Below are 19,953 nucleotides of genomic sequence, written 5' to 3' on the forward strand. Positions count from 1 at the left end.
AATAGTTGAAGGAACAGTCTACAAAACAACTAGAAAAAGGATGTTTGCCTCAAACAGGACAAAGATGTGTAGCTAGATGGTTTAATTGCTTAATTATGAGGCAAAGCCTTGTTTGCACGTTTGTTTCTTTTGAAGCACAAATGAGGAAAAGCATATTCAGGCACAATCTTGGCTATACCCGACTTTGTAACAAAGCTGTTTCATTCTACTTTTGACTTGCCTTTGAACTCCAGTTACTCACATGCCTTTGCAATAAAAAAGATGGCAGAGAGTGCAGACTGACTTGAGTCTATTTCCACTAATTACGTATACAGGAGCTCTTGAAAGCCGGCTCCGAGTAAAACCTTCTGTTTACTCCTCAGTGACAGCTGTAGAAACCCACCATTGCTGTTGGCCCTGAGCAAACCAGACTTGGGGAGGAAAGGCCTACTGGCTAATTGCTTTTTTCTATCTCGCATTCAAGGCTGACAAAGTGACACGGCTCATCACAGGAAAGCCAATAGGCAGGTCTGAATTGTCTGACTGTATCTGAAGTTTGTGTTATGTTACGTTGACGTAACTGCAGAAAAAGTAAAAAAAAAAAAAAACAGAAAAACCCCAATGTATTATGTTCCTAAGCAAGGAGGAGCCACAAAAAGAAAAAGGACTCTCTTGGCAACATCCTGTATCGCCATGCCAGGAGCTTTAGGTCATGAATGTGAGCAAGTGAGAACAGAGCTGGGTAAGCAAACATCTTGTTCATAGGCTCAGAGTATGCGATATTTCACAAACTTTTTCCTATTGTGACATTTTCACTGGTTTATCCAGTTAAATGCCTGAGCTCTCCAGGAGGAACCAGCAATGCTGTAAGGGAAAGAAGTTGACATGCCCTTCCCGAGGATGCTAAAGGGCAGGGAGGAACTCCCACCGAGTAAGCAGCTCTCAATACTTAGGCCCGTAACTGTACCACACGGCATCCTTGTGTAATCTATTTTAATACTGATTCCGTTCTTATTTTTTCCTGAACCTCTCACCCTGAAACTGCCCACTTTTCACATCCTTTAGCTGACGGAGCATTTGCACAAATCCTTCAAGCCTCAGTCCTATCAGCCCTGTTAGCCTTCCAGGGAGCTTTACTGTGCCTTGGACTTATGCAGGAATTTTTCTGTTAGTGCAAAGACAGTCTAACAAAAGTCTTCAAACAAGGCCAATACGTATGTTTACAGCTAAAAAGAATAAATCTGAAAATTGATCCAATATAACAGTGAGATCATCAATTACATTCTCTTACAGTGATTAATAGTTTGTTTTGTTTTGCTTTCTAAAATCAAACGAATAACAAGACTTACAGTCAACTGAACCATGGAAAAATATTTAATGTGCATTTTCAAAGTATAGCATTTCTGATCCTCTGCCAGTAATGTAGTGTATAAAACAAGGCAGACCTTACTAATTATTCTCATGTGTAACCACAGTGACACTACAATACAGGTTATTTAAAGCCTTGTGAGATTCACTTATAATTCTAGGGAAAGCACATATTTTTAAAGTATTTCACTGGCCACTGTCTGAAGCTGCCTTCCAAAAACTGAAGTGCAAATTTCACAGCGTCTAGCATTGGCAATTCATGTCCTGTAAATTAATCAGAAACTTTTACCTTGTACAGAATAGCTGGCATCCCATACACTAGCAGACAGTTTTTATATTTTGCTCCCTAAACTATAAAAATAATGCAAGAGCTGCTAGCAGGTTGGAAAGAGGTCAACAAAACCAGTGTCGGGGGTTTTTTATTCCTTTTTCCCAAACTCCTTGGGGAGTCTGGTGATCAAAACTTAGGAAAGTGTGTAAGTATGTTGCATAAGAGGATTATTAGATCTGTTGGCTTCATATTAAAGACTATAAAACAAATTCCTATTATGGATATTTCTTGATGCTTGGTGGTATGTCATGCATTCCCACTACGGAGAGTCATTTTCATTCTCTTGCTATAAGATTTCTCATTAAAGAACATTACCGCAATACTTCTGCCAAATTACTGTAATGTCAGAATTTTTCTTTTGGAAAAAATGTAGCACAGTAATTAATATGTCTATCAATTCTGCTGCTCTTAATTAACGCCAAAACACTTGGAAGGGATGAATTATTAACCTCTTGTTTGCTCTGGCTGTCACACTCACAGACTCTCTGAGCAGATTCTAAAATTCCAGCAGCATCAGATGCCAAAATCTGCCTTTTATTCTGTCCACAAAGATCTGCTCAAATGGTCAGCGCAGACGCAAAAGAACATCTGAGGTATAAATTTGTCTTGCTAAAAGCGTCTTAAATAATATTTCTCTGCTGGTCCACACAAAGGGAAAGCAGATAAACCTGAAACATATTTTGTAATTACTAGAGTGATTCCTGGGTGAAGCGCAGTAAGCGGGTTTTGATCTACAAGGTTCTTCACACCCTCTACGCCCTATCTACATAAGAAATGCCTCGTCTTTCCTTTTCTAATGTGTTAGCCTAAGACTTGGAATCAGTAGAGATAGTCTACCCAAAGCCTTACTGGCAATAGCCAACAAACTATTTTCAAACTACATCGGTGTGACTGAGAGAAGAAAGCAGCCCAAGAGACATAAACACCATAAGCAAAGTCTTAGTCATACAGAATTAAACACCAAATTTCCTATTCATTTGGTAGAGAGCAGAGTTTAGTTCCTAGTTACAGAAATGTAGGCATTAAAGAACACAAAAAGGAATCTGATATTCACTTTCATATATACAGTATTTATTTTGCTACATTTTTAAAAGTGTTTAATGTTGAAAACACCAAAATTAACATTTCACATGCTTTAGGATTTCTTATGAAATGGTCCACCTTCCCACTCTCATGGGACTCTACAAACAACATGTTTTAACGTCATAAAGCCACACAATGCATAACAGACTTCCATGTACTCTCTCAAAGAATGATAAAGTCACAAATTCTACTGACAGCTCGGCAGTTTCTCTTCTGAATAGATAAATCAGTATTTCTCCAAAAAAACTAAAGCAGTACTTCAGACCTACACTTACTATTTGAATATTATTTCTTAACTCCTCAGAAAAAGTACCAATACCGAACAACCTTTTTTAAAAAAATAAGACAAAAAAAAACCCAAAGACCCAAGAAATATATTTTCTTTTACATGCTTTTACGTGAAAAGAAGAGGGGAAAAGTACTCTCAAAAAAAAAAAAAAGCTGCAGCTGAAGTAAAGAAATTAGTTAACGAGTATCTCAGTCACTGAGCTATACAGTCTCCAGCTTATCTGACATGTCTCCATGAATGTGTCTCTGCTTCCAGTAAGAACTGTTAGAGATGTTTTAAAAGTCTCTGAGGACAGTTTAAATGAATCAAAAACATAGAACTGTGAACCAAAAAAAAATGCCTGAAATATAGTCCTTGATACACACAGAAGATCTGGGTTTAATCTCACAGAAGTGATGTTTTAAGCACATACAGTAATTTATTGACTATGAAAGCATTACTAAATTTCATAGCTGACATTACCCAAGGACCTCTTCACTACTAAAGAGATATTATTCCAAATGTTCTGCTTAAAAAACTAACTCATTTCGCTTTCCACTGAGGACAAACCAGTAGAAAACATTCATTTTCAAGACTGATGGGGAACATACTCCACGTGCGCATGTGTAGGACAGGCTTTTAGATAACACCATGAGAAAAGAAGCAGCTCTGAAGCTGGTGCCCCAAAAAAACACAGCAGAAGCTCTGCACATGGGGGTATATGGTATCATAACTGCATTCAGCAAGGATAGGGGTAATAAAACAGAATTACTCACTGCTTGGAGGGGTTCCCGTTTTCCTTTCCAAGCCCACAGAGGTTTCCCTCAGCACAGCTGAGCACCTCCTCCTGCCTCTCACTGTTCAGGTAAAGGGAAATTAGAAGTAGCCATATCCACACACAAATCATGACCTCCCTGCTAAAAGAAAGAAGATAAGCAGCAAGAACCTTGTCCGAGCTGTAAGGAAGAAGAGAAAATGTGCAGGCTAGTCAAAGGAGATGATGTAAAAGCTGTCTACAGTGAAGGGGCAGATTATGTCAAAGAGAGGAAAGACTGCCCTTGCCAGTAGCTTCTTCCTGCTCACTGTACCAGCTTCACTCCATGAGCTTCATTCCACTGATTTTCCAGGTCAAATGCTAAATAGAATGGGACTGAATTCAGACATGTGTTGCAAGGTTAATGACCAGGAAAACAGTGGATCCTCAAAGGAACCTGGCAGGAGGATCCAGGGAGAGGTTTCTGAATACAGTATGTTTTTAAAGCTTCCAGACTGAAATCACCGTACAGCAGCTCAGAGTGAAGCGTATGCCCAGCCACCTATTCAGTCTGCTGTGCTCTATCGTGGGGGTGTGCCCAGCTGATGAGTCTTCTTTTCCTTCCCAAGCCAGCAGCCTCAGCCACTCTGCAAAGAGTTAATGAAGACCAGGAAAGCAGCTGGTAACTGAACCTTCCGCCCACCAAAAAAAATTGATTTGCCTCCTGGTATGACCTAGCAGGACTGGGGGAAGCCCAAGCCCATTTTTTTTCTTTGAAGCCTAGACCAAAATAAAACTGGAAATAAAAATCACTGCTGAACTTAGCATCAATCTCAGTAAAACTGTGTGTGACATGCTTTCCCATAGTTGCTGTACACAGGTTTTCTATCGAGCCATCCTTCATCCTGAAGTCTTACTGATCTAAACTGTGGCAAACAATACTCATCTTTCTAGGCTGCTTACTACAGGCTGGGCTCAGAGTAGGCTGTAGGATATTCAAGTTATGCTGCTACGCCTTCTGCTAACCCAAATGGCTTTGTGATTTTTTGACTTGACAAAGGTTAAGAGGGAAGGCGAAAGGTGAACAAAGTGGAAGGGAATAAGCCAGACGCTCGCAGCTTACCAGCTGAAAAAGGGATTCACAGGAGAGGCTGCAGGTCTTTCATAACCTATTGAAAATGCAATGTGAGATACAAGATACATGTTTATTGTGTTTCTGTGATTATCTGTGAAACACACTGAGTCCGTACGTTAGATGAGGGCTTCTACAACAATGAAGTATTTGAAGACTGTCAAATCTGATGAGCATTTTTCCTCATCGCCTCCACAAGCCTGTTGTCTTCAAATGAACACAGAAACATAAGATGTCCCCGACATCCAAATCTGACCCTTAATAATGAAAACTTCTCACGTTAAATCAATCAGATCAGCAAGATCTTTTCACCAAAATAGCGCAGGGAAGGTAGGAATAAAAACCAATCAGTGAATAAATTGAACAAATTTGCAACTAAAAAGAAAATGTAGCAATATCAAGTAAAATGCTACCAGGTCTGCAAAGTTTCCTTTCAGATTACAACTATACTTTAAGTGGTGTGTTTTTTTTTTTTTTTTAACTTTTCAAGGGCTAAACACTCTTCTTTAGAGAAAACCTTACCTCACTGCTTTCCAGGTGAGGAAAAAAATCCAAGTAAGTGATCAGTTCTCCTGACTTTGACTAAATTACAAAGTGCATTTGAACTGTAAACATAGTTTCCAGCCACCAACTGGTGGCCATCTCACTGAACAAGGAACTTTCTTTTTATTCAAAGACTCAAAGCTCAAATATGAAGCTGAATTATTTCCTGCATGTGGCTGTACTTGCCTCAAAGGGCCTCACATACACCCCCAAAATATAAACAATAAACAAATAATCCTGTAATTCTAGTTCCAGAATGTACGAATATGATTCCACCACAAGTTTTGAATTGCTTTACGTGCTTTTTAAAAAGGCCAACGTTTAATTTGATGTTTCTTTCTATGATTTTCCCAGCAGAAAATGAATTGATTACTGGCCCTGAAAACTGAGTTCTTTTATTTCAGAGTTAAGCTCTCTCTCTCTTTTGTGGACAGAGAACTAGTATCAAATATGCACTTTAAAAAAATCATAAAAATAATAAACCCACAAAGCGGGTTCATAATTTCCCAGTTTTACCACTGAAGCCAGAGGAGTTCAACCAGAATAAGAAATCAAAGAGCTCAGGTCTTGGTCCAATCACATGCATCAGGTCATTTAATTTTGATACTAGGCTGTGTTCATGAAAGCCCAGAGCTGTCTCCTTTTTAAGTCAACACTTAATTATGCAGGCAAGTTGAAGAAAATAAGCAGACAAAGCTAACAATACAAATCAAACAAAGCATATGTAAAATTAGGATAAAGGACACACATGTCTTTTTACCCTTTGAAAAAAAATTGTGACTAGACTTCTGCAAGAAGCAGGGGCAGGGCTGAGAGCAGCAGGCACTGTACGGTGTAATTAGAGCAGCCATGCGCTGCCATCATACTTGTTGCAATATATTGATGCAGCAAAGGGTGTTGGGAGAAAGCATGGTCCTGTTACTCCAAAACCCAGGTAGATAGCAAGGCTAAATGAGAGTTGAGTATAATATATCAAGAAGGGGACCCCTTAAAAAAGCCACTGTAGAGCTCCTTCCCGAGATCTCTTTCAACTGAAAGCAAGCTGTGCTCCACATTCAGTCTCCATTGCTAGAATGAAAACAAATGCTACAAAGGGCACAACAAGATGGAGGCCTTCAACATAGCCACCGAGTGAAATGATGAGATATCACATGCTGCCTCGGTTATCACATTGAATAGTTTTAATATGCCTGTAAAGACAGGCTTCAAATTGACATTCTTCCAGAAATCACAGCTCAGAGATTCTAGGCAATCCATCATCAAAACCCTTCAAAAGTAGCAGCCAAATTTAACATCAGCACCTGATGGGATATTATTGCACAGGCAGACCCGCATTCAAGTGTTCTCACACAGGAGCTCACAGAAAGCTCTCCAAAAATACATATCGTCATAAACCCTACTTAACCACCTCATCCGACCTCAGCAAGTATGCATGGGTGAACTCATCTAGTATGGCATTAGCATCACTGCTGAAGAGTCTGTATTTTATAAAGAATACATCTCTCCTAAGTAAGGGTGAAAGCCCTCCCTCCTCTGTAGCACTCTCCAGGATGTTTTCTTCTGCCAAAGACATAAAACATAAGTCTTGGCCACTTATGCTCATTAAAGATATGAACTTGTCCATCCTCCCTCACTCCTGGCCTGGCTGAATTCCAGCCTAAATTATTTCATTCTGCCTCTCTAGTCTTCCCCTATGGTGACAACTGAGTAAGTGGCTACGTTTTCTTTGTGCAGTCTTTTTTTTAATTGAACTGTCAACAAATTTTTCAAATGGAAGAAGAGACAACGTAGAGAGTTGGGGATTTGGAAGTCTCTCCTTTTAGTAAGGTAAGGTGAGGGGAAAAAAGAAGGAGAGGGGCAAATAAGCTGCCTTGTCTTTTAATTTTTTAAAACAAAGTGGCGTATGGGTCAGCCAACCTAGCAAGATTTTAAATTCCAAGGGAAAGTAGCCACAATGAACAGATGCATTTGCAACAGCAGTGGTGAATGAAAGCTAGCCAGCAGGCAAATTCTAACAAGCCAAATTGGCTAAGGATCAAGGAAAGAGGTGGTTACATGCAGCTGCAAAATAAGCAGCTGAATTCTTTTTTTCTAACAGGCTTTGGAAATCACGGACAGATTTTACTTGCCTTTTCTGCAATGCTTTCTTACAATCAAGTCCATCAAAAGATGGATGTTATGTTCCAGTGTTACTAATGTCGTTACCAATGCATTATAGAAACAGATTTCAGCTACGTATGGAACAGCCAAAAGGTGAAGGCATAGAAGGAATGAAAAGGATGCTGGGGCTTAAAGGAAATAGGATGCTGTGGCCTAACTGTCAGTGCTAAAGAAAGTCAGTTTGATCACATCACTTCTTTCACTGCATTAGCATCAGTATTACTAGCTCAAGCTCCAACCATCACCTGGTACTGTACAAAACTTAAAAACGTATATGGTTACTAATCTCAAAGATCTTCCCATTTGTATGTTTACGATTTACATGGTTTCAGGTGGATCTTCCCTATGTGACAGTGATCACGCAGTCAAAATGCCCTCCTAGCTTTCCTTTCCTTTCCAATTTATTTATTTTTATAATTTGCAAACATCTGCTTTCCCCATTGAGCATTTGGTATAATTTAGAGGAAGAATGAAAGGCATTTATATTAGAAACACAAATAGAGGCACTGAGATCAGACCAAACAACCCTCACAGAAAGCATGAAAATGAATTCCAGCTAAATGCGAGGGTGAATTTTTCAAATTCCCATACTCCTCTTTTTAGAAGGGGATGAATTAAGCATTTGTCTGTGGTCACCAACTTTTAGTTTGTTAACAGTTAAAAGAATTCCAAAATTCTAACTCAACGTTCACCACCCCGACTCTGCGTCACCTTAGCACGGCCTTACCAATATGGTCAATGGGCTGGATATGCCAGGTCCTTCCAGCTGCTCAGGCACATCACCTTGGAAAAGATGAGGAATAGCTGTTGGTGCAGCACCATTATATATCTCTGGTCTGCGTTACAGACTGCACACGACCTGGGTAATGCAAATAGGCCTGTTAACTTTGCTCCCGTGAAAAGTTATTTTTAGTTTTGAACATCATACACAACAGCCCGATGTAGTTATGGGGAATTCTAAAATTTTTCAACCAATTCTTTCCAAGTATGGGGGAAAATTCTTCTGTTTCTGTAATCTTTCTTTTCCCAAACATGAATTTGGGAGCTCAGCTGACATTAGTATTTCTTTAGAGGGCCAACACATATTTCAGTATGATGCTCTTCTGACTTCCACCATTTACTATAGAGTCTGCAAAAAGTTACATCACAGCCCTAAACATCATCAAAAGTACTGCATTAGGATCAAGCAAGGTATTTTGTTTCAGGTACAGTTCAGAAGACCAGATGTGGCAATACAGACGTGCTAAGAGTCCTGCATAAGCAAACAAGCCGCAGCAGCAATACAGCATACCCCTTGAAAAAGTGAATTAAGTTGAAAAGTTGAAAAGTTCTCAGTTCTCTACCTCACTTAATACAGGTATATATTGCTCAAAAAGCACAACAAAGGACATACGAGCCAGCAAAAAAACCAGAGGCAAATAAGAAGGATTCCTCTTTTAACAAAAACAACATACTCGTTATTTTAAAGACCATTTTTTAATTTTTCAGGAAATGACAATGATGCTGCTAAATTTCAAAACAATGAGCGTTAAATAAATACAGAAAACCATCTCAAGGAAAGGCTGTTATGAAAGCCTTTTACAGCAGCAATAAACCGAAAATCCTGAAAGACTTAAGAGGGTTCAAGACCATGTGTTCTTAACAAATACAAGAACTAGCACATAAACTGCAGGAAGGTTAAGAACAAAACCGTGGCAATAGTCTTGAGATCATATCTGCAGTGAGAACTGGCCAATCCAAGGAAAGGATGTCAACCTGCCTGCCTCAGCTGCAACTCACCAATTTTTGGTCATTTCTTACTCTCGCTCAAGCCACGTATCTGTTAACTTGAATGATATTGGATCACACTGACAGAAAATCAGTGCCTCAAGTGTAAAAACTCAATAGTGGTATATATATTTAGGGGGAAACAGTCTCTTCCGTTCATCTCGTGACACCATGAAAAAACCAACCCATGAGAACATCCCAATGTGAATAGGTGTGACAGAAAACACTGTCTCCCTCTTTAATTAGCCTCACTTGGCAGAGCATAAAGGGGCTATCGCAGAGCGCTCAGTCTGTGAGATTACTACTGAGGGATGACTTCAAGTTAGCAAGATTAAAGAAAGAGCTGAGAGCAGCAGTTCCATTTTTAACTGCTTTTCATTCACAGGCCCCTCAACGCTTTCCAGGGGAGGAGCAGGCTCCTTTTGAGCAACTTTAAACCCATTGAGCAGAAAGGTAGATTGTCTGAGTCTGCCCCCTGCCCTTTTTTTTAAAGTTAAATTTTAGCGATGCTGTGGAAAGGACAACAGGTTGTTGCCAGCCCCATTGCAACCCCTGGGTCTTGCCGTGCTCTAATGCAAGAGGACCACTGAGTTTCCATTGCTCTCAAACAGCAGCACTCTGCAGCAGCGTGTAACGCTTCTGTGTTTTTCTTACGTTTGCTGCTAATGAACTTGATGAATGTTTCTATAATTCCCTACTCTCTCAGCAGCAGTCAACCCTTTTTTAGTAACTGCGGGCTTCTTCTCTTTTCACCGTTTTCTCCAAAGCTGGGCCACGTTTCCAACGTTCCCAGTGACCTGAATGACAACAAAACCCAACCAACGACTCCTCTTAGGGATGCTACTCTAAAAAACAGAAAAGCAAAACAAACAAAAAACAAACAAAAGCTTCAGAGGCTAAAGAGGCTTGCTTTACTTGTTCTGGCAATATAAAAATCCCACTTTAAACAAATTGTTATAAAATTGCTGCTTCCTTCAGGACTACATTACCACCTGAATCCTGCATGTAGCGGTGAAAAACATGCCAGCCTTAAGGGGATGGGGAAGGGGCTCACTACTGCTGTTAGTGTGTCCTGGTCCACTCTACCTTTGACTCATTTCTAGAAACTTCAACACATTTCAATTTGTGCAACTTCCTTGGAAAACTTTTTAGATTTCCCAAAAGTTATTTTTGTCATAGCGCAAAGCAAAAGCTGAAGAACTGATATATTTCTATTTCAATTAGCGTGATTAAAAATCTCATTATAGGGGAAAAAAAGAGAGAGAGAGAGAGAGAGAGAGAGAGAGATGGCTGGTTTGGCTATAGTTGTTGCTGTTGTTGTTTGTTCTGCTTTGTTTTAATGGTACATTTTTTAACAGTGACAGAGCTCAGTAACAAGCTATTAGCTATAACTTGTATAGTTAAGCTATGCTAGATTCTCTATCCCCTTTAAACCAACATTTGGCATCTCTGTAGAAGATAAGTTGTAACTCAGCCAAGTTTATTGAGTTGTATTAAAAAAAAACTAGATTAGGCTCTATAATTTACGCTTATATAAGATTGCAATCATTACATAATAAGTACATATGGTTAGACGTATTATTATATAAAATACCCTAAATACAAAGGCTGTAAGAGCTACCAATTCCAACAGATGCAAACGTGTTTGACGTATGATGATGTACGACAAACAAATAATCAAGTGCAGAAACACTGACGGGGGGACTTCAGTGAGGTATGGAAAAATACTGCAAGCAGCACTATCATGCTACAAATGCAGCGCTGAAAATAAAAACTCTCATCTTATAAGAGCACAAACACATCTACAGAACATATCTGTCTCACCAGTGCCATGGCAACTGAAGAGAAAACACACACACTGACCTGAAATAGTAGCAACATCATCCAATTAAGAACATTGCTTATAAAGGGAATAAGCAAGAGCCGGCTGACCACGAATCCATAAAAGTTGGGAACGTTTTCTGTTTCCAGAGAGTGTTTTAATGCCTTTACTATTTTTACACAAAGTGGTGGGTTTGTCCCTAGTTTTACAGTCCCTGAGTGCATGAAGTCAACAAGTTGAACAGATGCACGCTTCAGGGACTTCTCCTCTGCCCGTCTGTCACGTATGCACCCCCCGAGGAGCCCTCTGATAACCCCTAACCACACCATTCCCCAACGGGACCCTCATCCCCCAGGCTGATCTAAGCCTCGCACAAGCATCCCACCCCTCTCCCTCCGGGTAGGGGCACTGACCTGCCCTCACAAATCAGGCAGCAAATTCAAAATGAAACAGCTAAACCTGCCTGTTCAGGGATTAACTGGCCTCTTATCGCTGCCCTTCCACTGAACAGCGCTGCACTGCCACGATTCACCGCTCTAACTCCCCTCAATGCAATGGATTCCATAGAAGTTATACGAAAAGCCATGCACAAATGAATACAGCTACACGAATGCTTTTATAAGGTTCATTCTGCACTGGTTCACAAAGAAACAAGTATTGCGTATCCATGTTTACACTTGTATACAACAAGCTGTTACACAGCTCTCTGCTTAGCAGCCACTGTCCCCCCCCTATGACTGTTGGCTGGTTTTAATAGAAAGAGAGGAGTCTCAAAGACACGAAGGTGCTAAAAATCTGGTGAGAAATCAGGGTGGGAAAAAAAAAAGAGAGATGAGAATCAGAACATCTGTGGAAGGAAAAATAGGCTAAACTCTGTCATCATACGTTTCATTTGGTGATACAGCACAGATATTGTTTCTAACTGTTTCTAACTAGACATAGCACATGCTGTTTCTTGCCTGGTTGAGGTTTCAATAGGGAGCACGGTGTGAAACGGAGGTTATTGCAGATTTGGAGATATCCAAGCGGAAAAGGACACAAATCTGTAGGAAACTAGTCTTTATCAGCTCTTCAGTTTACAAGCAACTTGGGTTTCTTTGATTACCCATAGTGTATTTTGCTATTAGCAAATGACAACGTACGTACGTTCACAAGGTCTCCATATCTTCGCAAAAACTCAACAAAACAATTTGCCAAATTGTAACAAAAGTAATCTTACTAATATACTGCATCAGACATTTAAATATGGTCAAAATTAAAAGATAATTAGGATTTTTTTTTCTCCTTCTCAAAAAACCTCTTACAACCATAAATTTTTAAAAGTCTACAGACACGTACACCTTTCACGTCTTGACCAAAGACTCAGAAAGACAACAGCATAATTTGCAAATGTTTCAGAAGTTTGTGAAAAGGTGGAAATTCTTCTGCAGTTTAGTGTCCGGCTGCAACCAACCCAAACGATTGCTGTGCACATATCCATTCCCACTAAAGCAAGCCTGTAAGCCACCAATGGGGGGAAAAAAACAAAATAAAACAACATTTTTTTAATATTTAATAACCTGTAATAGCTGAGGCTGCTATTCTCTTCCCTGACCAGTAACTTTTAAAATGCTATCATTTAGATGCCTGGAATATCTTATATCTCATGATAATCTGATCTGCAATCCTCCTATCTGAAAATCCTAATAACTGCTGCTGTTTGAAGCATCCAGAACATTACTTGCATATGCTTTATAAAAAAGGCATAGTTTGCCTTTGCTAGTAGAAGCAAAGCTTTTAAAGTCTGGGGGAAATAGCCTCGGGAACTTCCCCTTTTGAGAGCTTAAAGTTTTATGAGCGAACCTAAAGGACTGCCAGACTTCTAAAGTGACAACACACTAGGAAAAAATTTCCTATGTGTTTTGCAAATTTGAAGTCAGCCACATTTCACAACTGACATCAGAGTTTTTAATATCAGCTCTAATGAAATATAATTCTCCAATGACATAGCTGTGAAGTACAGCATTTTCATTTCACTAGCTGGCAGAGAGGTTTTGGCCTTATTATTATTAACTATGTAGAGCCAAAAGTTTTCTAGGTCCTGCGCAGACATGTCTGAAGGCAAGGCCTCTGCCTTGTATCTGCTGTAAACAGAGACACCATAGGGTATTCAGCCCAGCAGAACAGATCAGATTCGTTTTCACACGACTGCTATTGCCAAGTCATATGTTATGACACAAGGATAGGAATACAACGTAAGGAATATTTTGCCTTCCTCTTCTTTACGGCTTCAATTTCACTAACCTCTCTGGGTGGGATAGAATAATTTTTAGCTTTTGGTTTGGGGGAGTTTCTTTCTTTTTTTTTTTTTTTAAATAGCTACAGTAAGCATGTAAAGTCCAGCCACCATCAAAACCCTAAGGGGAAGAGGGGGCAAGCTGAGAATTAAAAATGACAATGTTTTTAAATTTGTTTCTTGCTTAGGTCATATTTCTTCTGTCAGGTGAGGGAATGAGAGATTTATTTGAAAGCACAGGTATGCTCCATGACAGTTTAACTGTAGAGCAACAAAAACCAGAAAGCCCCCATTTGAAAATGACTGATCTAACTACATAACTGAGATGAGCTCTTGCTCCCCTGAACCCCTACAATCCAAGAGGCAGGAATGAGAGCAAAGCCAAAGTACCCCCCTTCTCTGAGGTCTACACCCACTGAACTGAAATGAAATCAGCGCATGGGAGACAGCAATGGGAAAGGGAGTCTTGCCTGCCCAGAAGTCCCAGAATAGTTGGCAAGAACACCTGCTAAGGGCTTTTTCTTTCCAATTTGTTGCAGCGACAAGTGACAATATCGCTCATGCTATTGCTCATCATGCCACTTCATGTATGCATTCTGCTCGATGCCCCCGTTTCTTCAGGGAATGAGGGGTATCACTCTGGGAAAGAACTGCGTTTCAATACGGCCATTCTCAAGACGCGCCAAGGCTTCAGAGACTGAGCACTCTGCTCTGGGACCGAGCAAGGACCTTGGTGCCATGCTCCGCTGGGAGATCCTGATATCAAGGGGACTCCCATGTACACAGAACCAACTCCCATTTACGGGGGAGTCTGAAAGGGGTATCTCACGGCAAAAAAAAAAAGTGATAAACTAAGCCTGATCTGACAAAACGTATATACGAAGAAGAAGAGGATAACCAATCTTCTTGACAACTGCAAAGCAGAGGGTGCTGTTGCTAACCAAATGCAACATCTCCCAACGGTGATGATGAGTGGCAAGCAGCAGGATATATCATTCGGCCATGGGACTGGTTAATACACATTCACTTGGGTAGGAGAATGAATTAGATCCAGTATTTGGCATAGGTACTTCAGAGAGGTGAAGAGAAAAGCCTCCACAACAACACAAGGGACAGATGTCTGGTGAGAGCTGACACCTCAGTAACACTGTTGGGTGTTGGCCGCCTGTGCAACTGTTGCCTTAAGCTCTTGCTTGATTAATGAATGTAAAGGCAGCTACATCAGTAGCATTTTCTCCTCTGGGCTGGACTCCCATCTCATGGTAACTCAGGAACTCGGCCTTCTTTTTGGATCTTTCTGAAATCCTCAAGGATTTTTGAATGTGGGTCTGCAGCACAGGAAAACCAGCCTAAATACGTTTTGAATTCTTGGTGAATGACAACTGCATATCAGCTCCATTTGAGACTACAGCAAATGTTGAAAAGAAATTGTGTTAACTGTTTCAACTGTGTTGGGGTGGGGGGGTGGGGGGAGAGAGCTTGCGTAGTAAGTTATGGTGCAGCGTGCAGTTGTCTCTTTCAGTGCTGCAGTTCATTTCCAAAGAGAGAGGTGGGGGATGAAGTAACTGTTATCCTTCGGTTTCTCTAGCTTGCTGACAAGTACTAGACTCAACCTCCAACTGAAGTAGAGGGTAAATGGGCACTGGCAGTCTGCTCCAGCTCCATGCAACTTACCCAGGCATAAATGAGCCCCAGCAGAGATCTCCTAAGCCCTCAGGGGCCGTTTGGAACTTGCAGGGGGAGACAGCGCAGCAGGGGAAAATTCATGGCTGCTCTACAGACCCAAGAGCGTGTGGTCAGGACACAGTAACACAGTTGCTGGAGGCTTTCCTTCAGTAAGGAGAGACACAAACCCATGTCAGGATGCTGGGGTTTAGTTCATCATGAATGCTGGCATTTATAATGGAGAGTGCAGTGTCACTGGATGCCTCTTGCAGATACTTACGGTTTGCTTTTTCATAATTTCATGTCATAATACTTTTTACTGAGATTTTATATAGTGGATCCTTAATTTAAGTAATTGCATTTTGTAGTAGCAGGAAATAGTCTGCATTAACCGTACCCAGTGAGCTATTGTTTCACCAATAATTTCCAAATAACCGTTTGTTTTAAGGCACTGCCATTTCATGAGAGCTCTCTTGCCTCTGTTAGAGGACAACACAAGCCTGAAACCAACAAAATACTCATCTCCAAAGACCACATCCCTTCTATCAGGCACTGAAGCAGTCAGTGGTTTAGGAATGAGAAAAAGCACGGGGACAGTAAAGAGGATCACAGACATGGCCTATTCAGCAAAGTTGTTTTTATTTGTTTAACCAGTTGCTAAAACTATCAAAAGCCCCTGCCTGTGAATGTAGAAAACCACTATTTCTCATATGGCTCTAGAGTCTTAATATGCAAAGTTATACCAAAATGGTCTTAAAACTTTTACATCTTCCACCCACACAAATGGAGCAGTCCCCTCCTAGCCCTCCACAGCTCCCAGCCTCAAATATCCTGGCATAAAATGATCAGACAAAATAGGTGACTTATGTTTTTATTGGTTCCTCCAGACTATGACGACATTTCCTAAAACACTGAGCCAGGAAACTATTAATGTGGCTGAAAAAGTGGAAAGGGTCAGGCTGTTTCAAAGGGCCTGTGTTTGCTAAGAAGCCTTTGTTGTACATGTATAGGCCACTTAAGAGTCAATTAATAACAATAATACTTAGCATTCACATAACATTTCTAGCTTTAAATATATTATGAATATATTCCTAACACCTCTGTGTGGTAAGGAAATTTTACATTCTGGAGAATTAAAACTGGAAGGTTAAACAGCTTGCCTAAGGCTTTATAAAGAAGTATATTCATTCCAAGCTTAGAACTCCCTTCAGATTTGTACAAGCTCCTGATTTCAGACTGTTTTTGGAGGAAGAAATGGAAATGGTTGTAACTTATCAGTGTTTTTTAAAAAAAAAAAAAAAAAAAAAAAAAAGGTGACCAGGAAGATTTTCTAGATTTATCTCAGCTGTGTTGGCTTGCATTTGGCACCACAAGTCAGCTCAGACATTTCCAAGTGGGGTCAGAGATTCCTGAAGAATGCTCTGTATGCTTTATACACAAGCACCAAACCAAACCGTTGGTCCTCTAGCAAGAACAGAGCATGTGAAATGCAGGACAGAAAGAAGGATCATAGTCTCCAAAACCCAGCATGCTTTCTAATTTTCAACCGCATACTACATACTTATTTTGGCTCCACTGTCAGTAGGTTTGGGAAGTATCAAGGGGCACACAAACCTCGGAAGTAACGGTGCTTGAAAGGCATCAGAACTTTACTAGTGGCAAGTTTCACCTGCAAACCTAATTCTGATCCTGATTATACTAGAGTACGCACGAAGGACAGCTTCCCAACACAGCAGTGCAAAGCAGATTTAAAATCGGGCTGCCAACAGCATACAAAGTATGATACGTTTTACACATAAGAACATGCCACAGCATCCTAAAAGAAGTACAGGTCAAGACTTTCTCTCCAGGAACTACATTCTGCTCTTACTGACTCAAGAATCTCACTAGCTTGTCATGTCTCAAACAATCGTGATCCTGCCACACCACACATGCTGCAGGTAAAATCCCACTATTGCACAGTGCCACCTCCTGGGCAAGCAAGACTGAAAAAAAGCTCATGACTCCCCTTCTTCCCTTAGCGTCCAATGTTTTAATATCTCCTGTCAGGGCTGGCTGGCCCAGTATTACCTCTGTTCTCAGAATATAAGCAATGAATTCGCGGAAAGAAGAGCAGATTGTTTACAGCTCCCATTGCAAATCGGGAGACTCGGCAGTCTGCTTCTGCGAGAGGCATTATGTGCACAGGCAAGTACCACGGCAGACCCACAGGATTAATTTCACTATGTGCTGCTGGCTAATCACAAATTAGCAATTAGGGCTTCCTTTCAACATTCAAACAGGAAAGGGGAGTGGAGGAAGTGAAAGCTTAATAATTTATTGTATGTTAACAAGTTACACGAGCCACTCCAATAAAAAGTTTTGTTATGTGAACTTAAGCTTAGCACACTGTCTGCCACAGTGGCAAGCGTTTATCTTTAAACTCAAGCCACGCATCTTGGAAAAAAAAATACTGATGGAAACATTTCATTCAGCACAGCTTAACATATAGGATTAGAGACCATCAATCTACAAAATGAAGTTGAGAATTCTACCTCACTGTAACCACAAGCGTTGAGATTACAGTCCTCAAACCAAACCAGATGTGGCAGGTCTGGAGTCTCTCTACAAACATTCGGTGAAGGAACAGGGCAGAAGGGTAACTTTTTAGTTGTCACGAATTGCTAAAACCATAACAGCCATTATTAACCAAGGAGCAAGAAAAACAGACATAATGTGTCACATCTATTTCTTTCCGCTACCTTTCAGTGCTACCATCTTCATTGGCTCTATATATTCCACAGTATCTACCTGGCCACAGTAGAGAGCTGAGAAAGAAATCCCTTGGGGAAAATGAGACAGGCCCCCCCAGTCTAAGAGGCCTGTAGGAGCAAGGGCACTCGGGGATCTGTGTTGAATGCAGCAAGGAACATCTTTCTCTGTCTTCAGAACCGTCAGATCACACCTGCCAGCAGAAGTGAGAAACTTGGCCCGTTACCTGTCCCTAACTCCAAGCTATCTTCACTGCAGGAGGAATAAAAAAAGCTTTGTACAACTGCTGAGTAATTCTGGACAGTTCAAGACAGAGTAAAGGCCAGTCTCTCACTTGCCTGGAGATACTAACACAGATCAGGGACACAAAATAGGGTGACTGTTGTGGGTGGACACAGGTTGATATTTTGGGAGACTCTGGGAATATACAGTAGAATTCCTTATTTTTAAGGGACTCTTTGTGGATGTGTTGAGCAAAAATATCTTGCGAAGAAGTTCTGAGACTCAACAGTAGAGAGGGAGATGATTTAAGTGGGCTGCAGGGAGAGCAGAACAAATACAAGAGAATTCAGAAAAAAAATTCTGTCAGCATACCTGCTGCACCACCTCCTTATCTCCCATGGATGCAAACAAGAACAGACACATAACACAGATGGTTACCATGGCCCACAGCAAACTGGCTGGAGTAGACAAGGAACCAAAACTGTGTGGGACCATGCTCTCCATTATGGAATCTAAGGGTAAGTTTTCCCTTAGATTCAGCAGCGGAGACAAGTGCAATCCTGGTTCTGCACAGCATAAACCAGCCATTTGCCACAAACTATTTCAACATACCTGTTACATCATGCACGAGCCTGGAAATATGAACCTTACTGTGGACTCATATTGCTGCTCTGAGCAACGAAAAAAGTCCGTTTTACATGTGAGCTTCCAGCCTAGACCTCTAGGGTCAGATAGTTCTCATGGTTGGCATTCCCTGTTTCCAAGGCAACTGGAGGCAGATCAGATATTTAATCAGCCTGGACTTTGCACCACCAACTAGCAAAAACACTCCACAACAAGAGTTCTGAAAGCTGAAAAACACCAACTGCACAACATTGCTAGAGGTTTTTTCAAACTTAATCTTAAGGTAGGAATTACCCCTTTCACCAGAAACACTGATATCCTTTCCAAAGGGCTCCTACTGTTACCTTGCCCTTGCTATGTATACTGCGTCCAAACATTTACTTTTCTGTAAACGCTACTTTATTCACTTCTCACTTAGGATGCTTGTATTCAAGGCAGCAATGCCACTTGCCACTACATGAGAAAGACCATGACAACTTTGTGGGACTGCAGCCTGCTCAGTTCCCAAAATGACGACGTCTTCCAGAACATCCAGGTTTCCACACTGCGATGCTCCAGCAGGTTAGTTGACCTTCATTTAATTTCTTTAGTTTCAAATGCTTTTCCTCAAGCCAGAGACTTGTGATTCTCCTCTCTTCTCCTCCCAAAGGGCAAGGGAGAGCTTCTAGACATAAGCGTTGTCATGAATAAGGTTATTTCGATAAGGAGTGCTAAAAGAGGTCCCACTTGTTTAGCAGCTAAGGATCAACTGCCAAAAATTGAGGCATAACGTGCTTGACAATTCTTAGTGAGAGACAAATTACGATCCATGTCCTCCTTGCCCTACATTCACACAACGTCCCAACTTGCATGTTCCATTCACTTAAGCATCTAAAGGAATATATACGTACCTGTGACCAGTTTTCTGGAGCAGACAGCAAGTAGCTGTTAAATAATATTAAGAATGATTTCACTGTGAGATACTTGTACTGGATTTCACCCAAGAACTTTTTATATATTACATACATTATTGTTTTGGTGCAATTGCTGTCTCAAAGCAAAGCAAGAACTTTGACAGATATATGCATGACATCATTCAGACAAGGAGATTGTATGTTTGGAGAGGTGTGGTAATACTTGACAAAACAGATTATCTTTTTCCGTCTCTCTTCCAAGATAAAGATTTTCTTGGACGATTATAAACTCAGGGGTTCCCGGAGTTTTGTTCAA

General features: G+C 40.7%; 2 protein-coding genes across 13 annotated transcripts in view; one reads left to right on the top strand and one right to left on the bottom strand.

Annotated features, from left to right (window-relative positions):
- The window catches only part of CMSS1 (cms1 ribosomal small subunit homolog), a 250,534-nt gene that overhangs the window by 62,973 nt on the left and 167,608 nt on the right, over nucleotides 1-19,953 (bottom strand). The window lies entirely within an intron of this gene.
- FILIP1L (filamin A interacting protein 1 like) overlaps nucleotides 1-19,953 on the top strand; it is a 215,544-nt gene that overhangs the window by 29,570 nt on the left and 166,021 nt on the right. For 3 of the 7 annotated variants that reach the window (XM_068960158.1, XM_068960117.1, XM_068960178.1), the window contains exons 1-2: nucleotides 18,935-19,027; nucleotides 19,163-19,305. The gene's annotated coding sequence lies outside the window, so the exon portion shown is untranslated. Of the gene's footprint in view, nucleotides 1-18,934; nucleotides 19,028-19,162; nucleotides 19,306-19,953 lie in introns of those variants that run through there. The other 4 variants (XM_068960150.1, XM_068960135.1, XM_068960126.1 and 1 more) reach the window with 2 other exon arrangements.

This window comes from Struthio camelus, chromosome 1 (genome assembly GCF_040807025.1).
Source record: "Struthio camelus isolate bStrCam1 chromosome 1, bStrCam1.hap1, whole genome shotgun sequence".
Classification (NCBI taxonomy): domain Eukaryota; kingdom Metazoa; phylum Chordata; class Aves; order Struthioniformes; family Struthionidae; genus Struthio; species Struthio camelus.